Source organism: Penaeus vannamei, chromosome 17 (assembly GCF_042767895.1).
Source record: "Penaeus vannamei isolate JL-2024 chromosome 17, ASM4276789v1, whole genome shotgun sequence".
Taxonomy (NCBI): Eukaryota; Metazoa; Arthropoda; class Malacostraca; order Decapoda; family Penaeidae; genus Penaeus; species Penaeus vannamei.
The window spans coordinates 29,107,249-29,117,248 of NC_091565.1; positions in this window are offsets into that span (position 1 = coordinate 29,107,249).

The window sequence follows — 10,000 nt, forward strand, 5'->3', positions numbered from 1 at the left end:
TCTCTCTCTATCTCTCTCTCTCTCTCTCTCTCTCTCTCTCTCTCTCTCTCTCTCTCCTCTCCTTTCCTCTCCTCATTCTCTCTCTTCTTCTTTCTCTCTCTCTTTCTCTCTCTCTCTTTTCTTCTCTTCTTCTCTTCTCTTTCTTCTTCCTTCTTTCTCTCTCTCAGAAGCTTATTTCTCTCTCTCTTCCTCTTTCTCTCTTTCCTTCTAATCTCTCTCTCTCTCCCTTTCTTCTTCTTCTCTCTCTCTCCTCTCTAATCTCTTGAAGGGCTGACTGATTTTTCCTTCCTTTTCTTCATCTTCCTCCTCTGCTTTCCTCTCTTTCCCCTTCCTCCCTCCCCCCTTCTTCCATCTTTCTCTCTGTTTCTCCTTCTTTCTCATTCCCATCTCCCACCTCTGCCCCTCCCCCACTTCACCCCAACCCCCACCCTGCCACCCCACCCACCACCCCCTTTCGCAACTCTCCCGACACTCAGCGAATATTCCGACAGCAGCCCCTGTGGCGGTGAAGGCCGGACTTCTGCTGCTGCAGACCCTCCCCCTCGCCTCTCCCCTCTCCGTGCGCCCTTCCCCTCCTCCCCTCTCCATGGGCCCCTCCCCCGCTCTCCTCCTCCCCTCAGCCATGCCCTTTCTCTCCCCCTCCCCTCTCTGTCACCCCCTCCCCTCCCCTCCCCTCGCGACGACTGAATTCTCTCCCGTGCGACTTTCAGTGCCTCGAGTCATGTACGGTATATGCTCTTTTGAAGTACGGGACTGTGCGCGGGGGACTGTGTGTGTTGTTTGTTTGTTTGCGTGCTTGATTTGTGTGCTGTGTGTGTATGCATTTGCATAAGTTTACATCTGTATTCGTGCCGGAATGCACGCCTGTTTGCGTGCATATCTACACGTGTATCAAAATGTGCGTGTGTGTGCGTGCATGCGTGTGTTCGTACGTCGTGCCCCGGGGCAGTGAGGGCTCCACCTGTCTCCGAAGAGGGCAGAGCGGAGGCCTGGATACCCAGGGTAAGCGGTACCTCCTCTCGTGCCCCGGTACCCAGCCAGTCCAGGGGCGTTGCCGGGGAGAGGGAGAGGGCGACAGGGAACGAGAGGAAATTTCCTTTTATCCGAGTGTTTCTTCGTATGATTCATCCGTGATTGTTATTGTGTGTCTCTTTATGAAGAAGCTGCAGCGATCCGTGTCCGCGAGGTGGACTCCGGATTCTCGGCGCTACGTTGCTCCAGGGGACTTTTTTCGCGATTATATTTTTTGTGCCTCGTAATTTTGTGACACTCCTTTTTTCACCATTTTTCGTACTTGTCGTTTTCTTTCCGTTTGCACACAATCGCTTTATTCGGAGGAATTACAGTGTTTTTGTTTAGTTTTGTTGCGTTGCGTTTTAATTCATTTTCTACCTTTTTTCGTCGCTTTAAAATAACCAGGGCGCGAGAAAGACCTTTTCGCTGGGGGTATTTGGCACGGAGGCCCCAAATAGCGGTACTGCAGCGGGTGGTCGTGTTGTGACGCGGTTCTGGTGCGTTCTGTGGTGCTGGGAGGGGGGGGGGCGTGGCGTTATGGTGCCTGGGTTGGATTTTCTCCCCGCGTGTTGTGTATTTCCCTTTGTGATGATAATGATATGCTTTCCGCTGTGCAGTACAGGAGGAAGAGAGGGAAGGAGGAGGAGAGGAAAGGAGGAAGGAAGGGCAGGAGGGACTTTTAAAGGGAGAGGGAGAAGAGGAGGAGGGAGGAAGGAATGGAGGGAGATGAGGAGAAGAGGAAGGGGTAAGAGACATACAGATAGACTGGGAAAGAAAATATAAAAAGAAAGGGGTCAAATTTCAAAGGGGGGGGGGAGGAAGTGTAGATGAAAGTGATCAAACGAAAAGGTTGGGATTGAGTTAAGAATGTGGTTTATGCCTTCTTATTCTCTCTCTCTCTCTCTCTCTCTCTCTCTCTCTCTCTCTCTCTCTCTCTCTCTCTCTCTCTCTCTCTCTCTCTCTCTTTCTCCTCCCTACCTCTCTCTCCTTCTCCTCTTTCTCTCCTTTCTCTCCTCCCTCCTCTCCTCTCTCCCCTTCTCCCTCCTCCTCTCCCTCCCTCTCCCTCCTCTCCTCTCTCCCTCTCTCTCTCTCTCTCTCTCTCTCTCTCTCTCTCTCTCTCTCTCTCTCTCTCTCTCTCTCTCTCTCTCTCTCTCTCCCTCTCCTTTCTCTCCTCCTCCTCTCCTCTTCCTCCTCTCTATCTCCTCTATCTCTATCTCGATCCCATTCTCTCTCGATTTCGATCTCTGACTTTAATTTTTTTTGATTTTTTTGATTTTTCGATTCTCTCTCTCTCTCTCTCTCTCTCTCTCTCTCTCTCTCTCTCTCTCTCTCTCTCTCTCTCTCTCTCTCTCTGTCTCTCTCTCTCTCTTTGCTTTCTTTGTTTCTTCTTCTCTTATGTGCTGCGCATTCAGGCAGTGTGAGGCTTTCTCTGTTCCCACTCTTCTTTCTCTTTCTTCTTTTTCCGGATACAATAGTCTCCATCAGTGGTCCTCCCAGTGTGAAAATGGACAGGGTAAGAGGTAGAAAGAAGAAGTTGAAAGCGAAAATGAGTACAATAACTATCGATTTAGCCGAGTGAGAGGAAAGATAAGCAGGATCAGGATGATCAGTAGTGGACAAGATAAAGGAAACAGAAGTGGAGAAATAGGCAAGAAAAGTGCTTGTAAAAGGGACAGCGAGCGAGGCTGCGGGTTTGGGAATCCCGCGTGCAAGAGCAGTGCGTTCGTTGTCGTCCCAGCATGCACGTTGTGGGCGTGGGGCGGGTTCTTGGGGGGGGAGGGGATTAAATGCTGCTCATTCACTGCTGGGAGTTGTGCTGAAACAAACCTCTCTCTCCTCCCTTCCTCACTCCCTTTCTTCTCCCTGCGCCATCTTCCTACCTCCTTATCCCCCATCTCTCTTATGTCATCTCACGGCTTTTCTTCCTCGTCCTCCTCCTCCCTCTTATCTCCTCTTCCTCATCTTCCTTCTCGCCCTTCTCCTTTTCCACTCCCCTATTTTCTCTCGTCTTTCCTCCCCATTCTTTCCAGTCCCCTCCGTCGTCACACCGCATCTCCCCCATCATTTTGTCTCCCCTCATTACAGGTTCCTTCGTCGGGGGATCTTGCCCGCGTTCTCTTGTCCTGTTTTGCTTCGCCTTATTCGCACCTTCACGGGATCTTCTGATTCTCGCTCTCTCTCTCTCTCTCTCTCTCTCTCTCTCTCTCTCTCTCTCTCTCTCTCTCTCTCTCTCTCTCTCTCTCTCTGGTCACCTCTCCCCCCCTCCCCTTCTCTGCCCTCCTGCTCACCCTTACCCTCTTCCCTCATACTCCCCTACACTCCTCTTACAACCCTAACCCCTCCCCCTTCCCCCCCCCCCCCCCTCTAACTTCGGGGCTCCGGTCCCGTTATTGTGTTAACGACTGTTCATTATCATGATTGTACATAAGGCCTATTTCGCTCACGCCGAGGCCTAGCTGTGGCCGGAGGAAAGTGCAGGTCACCGGGTACGGGAAGGGAGGGAGAGGAAGGGAGGGAGGGAGGGAGAGAGGGGAGAGAGGAGAGAGGGAGAGAGAGGGAGAGAGAGGGAGAGAGAGAGAGAGAGAGAGAGAGAGAGAGAGAGAGAGAGAGAGGGAGAGAGAGAGAGAGAGAGAGAGAGAGAGAGAGAGAGAGAGAGAGAGAGAGACCGGAGGGAGAAATTAAAGAAAGGATGAGAAGGAGAAAGAAGGAAAATGAGCGGTAACCCGAGAGAGTGAGTGAGTGAGTTAGCGACCTCTGCAGTGAATTTCTCGGCGTCATTCAGGTCTGCGTCAGGTGGTCCGGAGCTGATGGTTGGGGGGAGGCTAAACGCGTCTGTGTGTGTGTTTGTGTGTGTGTGTGTGGGTGTGTGTGTGTGTGTGGGTGTGTGTGTGTGTGTGTGTGTGTGTGTGTGTGTGTGTGTGTGTGTGTGTGTGTGTGTAAGAGAAGAGAGGGGGGGTGATGTGAGTCTGAATGGCTGTGTATGATAGCCAAACGGGATAAACAAAAGGAAAGCAGAGAGAGAGAGAGAGAGAGAGAAAGAGAGAGAGAGAGAGAGAGAGAGAGAGAGAGAGAGAGAGAGAGAGAGAGAGAGAGAGAGAGAGAGAGAGAAAGGGGGGGGGTGAGGGAGAGAAAGCGAAGAGAAGAGGAGAGAGGGAAGGGATTGTTAGTTCCCAGCCCGCGGTTCTGTTTGCTCAGCCCTTGGTTTATTATCGTTTTATGTGTTGGCTGCGTGTCGGTTGCCCGCTTTGGACACGGAGGGCGCGAAGGAGGGCGAGGGAAAGGAAGAAGGACAGAAAAGGGGTAGGAAGAAGAAGAACAGACAAGGGATAGGAAGAAGAACAGAAAAAAAGATAGGAAGAAGAACAGAAAGGGAATAGGAAGAACAGAAAAAGGGATAAGAAAAAGAACAGAAAAGGGATAAGTAGAAGAAGAACAGAAAGGGGATAGGAAGAAGAACAGAAAGGGGATAGGAAGAAGAACAGAAAGGGGATAGAAGAAGAACAGGAAGGGGATAGAAGAAGAAGAACAGAAAGGGGATAGGAAGAAGAAGAACAGAAAGGGGATAGGAAGAAGAAGGAATGGTGAAAGTGAGTAGGAAGAAGAAGAACAGAAAGGGGATAGGAAGAAGAAGAACAGAAGGGGGACAGGAAGAAAAAGAACAGAAAGGGGATAGAAGAAGAAGAACAGAAAGGGGATAGGAAGAAGAAAACAGAAATGGGATAGAAGAAGAAGAAACAGAAATGGGATAGGAAGGACAGAAAGGGGATAGAAGAAGGGAAGAACAGAAAGGGGATAGGAAGAAGAAGAACAGAAAGGGGATAGGAAGAAGAAGAACAGAAAGGGGATAGGAAGAAGAAAACAGAAAGGGGATAGGAAGAAGAAATGAGAAAGGGGATAGGAAGAAGAAGAACAGAAAGGGGATAGGAAGAAGAAATACAGAAAGGGGGATAGGAAGAAGAAGACCAGAAAAGGGATAGGAAGAAGAAGAAGAACAGAAAAGGGATAGGAAAGAAGAAGAATAGAAAAGGGATAGGGTGAAGAAGAACAGAAAGGGATAGGAAGAAAAACAAGAAACGATAGGAAGAAGAAACTAGAAGAAGAGAGTAGGAGAAAGTGATGAGAGTGACAGCGCAGGCATTCGAGGAGCGAGGTGGAGGGAGAGCCGCAGGGAGAGGGGAAAAAAACCTTCGAAAGGTTTTTTGAGAATCAGAAGAAAGTCCGTGATGTCGTGAGGTCAAGAAAAAGAGAAGAGAGGAGGAGAAAGGGAGATGAGGGAGATGAGGAGGAGGGGGGAGGGGGCAAGGTGGGAATGGAGAATGAGGGAACATGGGGGAATGGGAAGGAGGGGGAAAGGGAGGGTGCATGGAAAGGGGAAGGCAGAAGCTGAGAGAGGGCAAGGAAGGGGAAGGGAGAAGGGAGGGAGGGGCAAAGAAGGAATGGGGAGGGGGAGGGATTGAGGGAGGGGAGGAAGGGGAAAATAAGAAAGGTGAGGGAGTGGCAAGGGGAGAAGAGGAGGACAAAGGGAAGGGGAGTGGAGAGACAGGCCATGAAAGCGAGTTGACGGGCGAGGGAGGGAGGGAGGGAGAACAAGAAAGGGGGGGAGAGAAGCCCCGTCCTTTGTTTGTTTGGACGGTGTGTGGTCAAAGGGGTGGATTGGGGGGGTGAGGAAGGGAGAAAGGGAGCGAAGAGGGGGTAAGGGGCAAGGAACGAAGAGAAGAGGGAAGAGGAGGGAGAGAAGGGAAGTCAGAGAGATACGAGGCACGCACAAATAGACATAAAAACACAGACAAACAGACACGGGGAAAAGAAAAAAAAGGGGCAGAAAAAAAAAGGAGAAAAAAGGGGGAAAAAGAATAAAAAGGAGAAAAGGGGAAAAAGGGGGGAAAAAAGAGAGGAGGGGGGGGAGGGGAAAGGGGAGGGGGGAAAGGGGGGCCCCCCCGAAAGGGGGAAGAATGGGGAGGGGGGGGGAGGGGAAGGGGGGGGGGGCCAAACCACCCGGGGGGGCCCCCTTTAACCTTTTTTAAAAGATTTTGCGGGGTTTTTCAGAAAAGGGGGGAGGGGTGGGGGAGGAGATTTGGAAGGGGTTTTTTGCTTTTGCCAGGTTTTTTTGAAGGGGCGGGGAAGGGGGGGGGAGAAGAGAGGGAGGGGGCCCTTGGCCGTTTTGCACCGTTTTTGCTTTTTGTTGAATTTTGTGTGAGAAAATGTTTTAAAAAATGCGGGGGTTTTGTAACTGGAAAAAAAAAGGGTCCATATTCTCCTCTTTCTTCTTCTTTCTTCCCTCTTCCTTTCCCCCCCCCCAAAAAAAACCCCAAAAAAAACCAAAAACCCCCAATTTTTTCTCTTTTTCTTTTCTCTTTTTTCTTTTTTTCCTTTTTTCTTTTCTTTTCTCTCCCCCATCATAACCCCAAAAAAACTCCCCACTCACCCTCCTCCTCACCACCCCCCCCACCACCACCACCCCCAAAAACCACCACCCCCCCCCCCCTCTCTCTCTCTCTCTCTCTCTCTCTCTCTCTCTCTCTCTCTCTCTCTCTCTCTCGCTTTCTCTGTCTCTCACTCTCCCACACACACACACATTTTATAAAAAAATAAAAAAATTTCCCTTAATAATAAAAAAATTTTTTTTTTTTTCTTTTTTTTTTTCTTTTTTTTTTTTTTTTTTTTTTTGTTTTTTTTTTTTTTTTTATTTTTTTTTTTTTTTTTTTCATTTTTTTTTTTTTTTTTTCTTTTTTTTTTTTTTTTTTTTTTTTTTTATTTTTTTTTTTTTTTTTTTCTATTATTATTATTATTATTTTTTTTTTTTTTTTTTTAAATTTTTTTTTTTTTTTTTTTTTTTTTTTATTTTTTTTTTTTTTTTTTTTTTTTTTATTATTATTTTTTTTTTTTTTTTTTTTTTTTTTTTTTTTTTTTTTTTTTTTTATTTTTTTTTTTTTTTTTTTTTTTATTTTTTATTTTTTTTTTTTTTTTTATTTTTTTTTTTTCCTTTTTTTTTTTTTTTCTTTTTTTTTTTTTTTTTTTTTTTTTTTTTTATTATTTTTTTTCTGTTTTTTTTTTTTTTTTGTTTTTTTTTTTTTTTTTTTTTTTTTCTTTCCCCCCCTTTTTTTCCCCCCCCTTTTTTTTTTTTTTTTTTTTTTTTTTTTCCCCCCCCTTTTTTTTTTTTTTTTTTTTTTTTTTTCTTTTTTTTTTTTTTTTTTTTTTTTTTTTTTTTTTTTTTTTTTTTTTTTTGCGAAATCCCCCGCCTTTTTTTTCTTTTTTTTTTTTTTTTTTTTTTTTTTTTTTTTTTTTTTTTTTTTTTTTTTTTTTTTTTTTTTTTTTTTTTTTTTTTTTTTTTTTTTTTTTTTTTTTTTTTTTTTTCCCCCCCCTTTCTCTCTCTCTCTCCCCCCTCCCCCTCTCTCTCTCTCTCCCCTCCCTCTCTCTCTCTCTCCCCCTCTCTCTCTCCTCTCTCTCCCTCTCTTCTCTCTTCTCTCCCCTCTGTCTTCTCTCCCCTTTCCCTCCTCTCTGCGTGCAATTTTAAATACAGACACCGGGAGCGGGCGCGTGTCCCCCCCGCGCCGGGCGAGTGAAATCCGCTTGTGATTGAATGAAAGCGGCGAGGAAAGGGGCGTTGCGTCAGCCTCGAGGGGGGGGGGCGGAAATCTGCGGTCAGACGGGAAGGAAGAAAGGATGCAGGGAAGGAAGGAAGGAAGGAATTAATGATGACGGATTGCAGGATTGAATAGAGTGAAAAGGGACGGGGGAGTGAGAAGAGGAAGCTCTTTAGCTTGAGTGGCTGTGGAGGGGTGGAGGTGGATGGGGCCTGGGGGGGCGAGGGGGTTGGAGTAGAGGTGGTGTAATTTTCTTTTCTCTCTCTCTCTCTCTCTCTCTCTCTCTCTCTCTCTCTCTCTCTCTCTCTCTCTCTCTCTCTCTCTCTCTCTCTCTCTCTCTCTCTCTCTCTCTCTCTCTCTGGTGTTCAAGAGTGGACTGGTATATTTATTTCATATATTGATATGATGATAGCAAAGAATGATGAGACTGTCTCGAGCTACTGTAGCCGTTATCCATTATTATTTTTGTTTCAATTTCACGAATGATAGTTTTGCTGTTGTTGTAGTTGCAGTTGTTGGTGTCGCTGCTGTTTGCGGGCGCCACCGTTAACCATCCGTGAGTCGAGTTATAATTACGTTTCTCAGTTCAAGAAAAGCGCCCAAAACCGTCGCCGTGTTTCGCCCGCGTCTGCACACCGACCCCAAAGCACACTTGTTCCTCCGCCGCGGAAACTCAGGCGGGAAATCCGGGGGAAATCTGGCGGGAAAAAATGAGTTATTTGCCAGGGATTCCAGGCCGGCTTGGGACGCCGCTGATTCGCCGCGCTGGGGAAGGGAGGGAGGGAAGGAGGGAGTGAGAGAGAAAGATAGAGAGAAAAAGAGAGAGAGACGGAGAGGGGGAAAGATAGGAGGCAGGACGAAAGGGAAGGGGGGAGGAGGAAAGGCGGGGAAGAAGAGGGAGAGCGAAAGAGAGAGGCAGAATAGAGGAGAGGAGAGGGCGGGCAAAAAAAGGTGAAGAAATCGGACCTTATGGAAAGGGGTAAAAATCACAGTGTGTTGTCTCGTCCAAACAAAGAATAGCAGGCTGAAAAAAGAGCTACCGAATCCATGTCTTTTTTTGTGCGTGAAGAGAGTAATTTCCGCCGGGCCCCACCGCTCACCTCGCCATTGTTACCAAGGCCTGACCATCGTGACGAAACCCCGAGTGTGGCAACAGTGGGATTGTCTCGCTCGCGTTTCAGCTCCGTTTCGAGATCGGGTCGGAGGCTGTGACGTCACGGTGCTGGCGGCGGGGCGAGTGCCGTAAGAGGGAGGGCGGCGGCCGGGAAGGGTGGGGGCGATTGTTCCCGCTTTTTGTGCTTGTTTGATTGTTTGTCTTTTGAAAGGTGGGATGTGTTAGCGGAAACGTGTGTTGGTTAATATTGGTGACTTGGATTTTTTTCCCTTTTTCACTCTCAAGGAAAAACGCATGGAGTTGTTGCAGCCGGTTTGAGGCTGTATTCCATTGTGCCTTTTTGCTTTGTTGCAAATGCAATAAAATACTTGTCATGGTGACATTAATGGGCTGTGGTGATAGTTGGGATATGTTGATACTGGAAAAACATGAAGTTCATGATTTGTGATGGTGAGAATAATGATATGATGACAAAGTAGAGGTGGTACCAGTGGCGGTGAGACACGCCAAGCAGAGGTATGGCAGTGGCATAACGCTGCAGCCAGCGCGCCTTCGTTTTGGAAAACGACCCTTGTTTCCTTTCGTGACGGGCACATCCCCGCGCCTTTCCGGGCCGGCGCGCCTCGCCATGTCCTCAGGCGCACAAGACAGCGGCCGCTCTTCTCCCAAGGATTAGCATACAGGAAGCGCCGCTAATAATGTCATTAGGCGGACAAAAGGTGACCTCCGTCCCGTGTGGTCGGGCGGGGTGGAAGGGGGAAGAGGAAGAGGAGAAGATAGGGAGAGGAGTAGTGATGAAAGCAAAACAGAGAGGGAGTGAGAGAGCAGGAAGAGTGAGTGGGAGCCCCCTCCCCGGGGCCCGGCTGCTCCGAGGGCGGTGCGGCGGGTCGTCCGGCGGCCGCGGAATCCGATTTTCGGGAGAAATAGCGCGGCGATTGGGGTGGGGGGAGGGGGTGACAGGCCGGGCGAGTGCGTGGCTGTGGCGCTATTAGGCGGCGCGGCCGGGCATGCCAGCCCTGTCACTTTTTGTCAGATATTCTCCGTCATTGATGTCACTGTTGGAATCATCATTGTATTGTGTTGTAATTTTGTAATGTATACTTCTGCCCTTCGATGTCACTGCCCGGACCGTCATTTTACGGTCTTTTTTGCCTCCGCCTTTCGAGGGCGAACCGGGTAGGCGGTTTTCCCTTTATTTGAGGTTGCCGCTCGTTCGTATTCGCAGCTGCCGTTGTTGTCATCCCTGCTATGCTATAGACCTTTATTTGGGTTATTAGAGTTATTACTA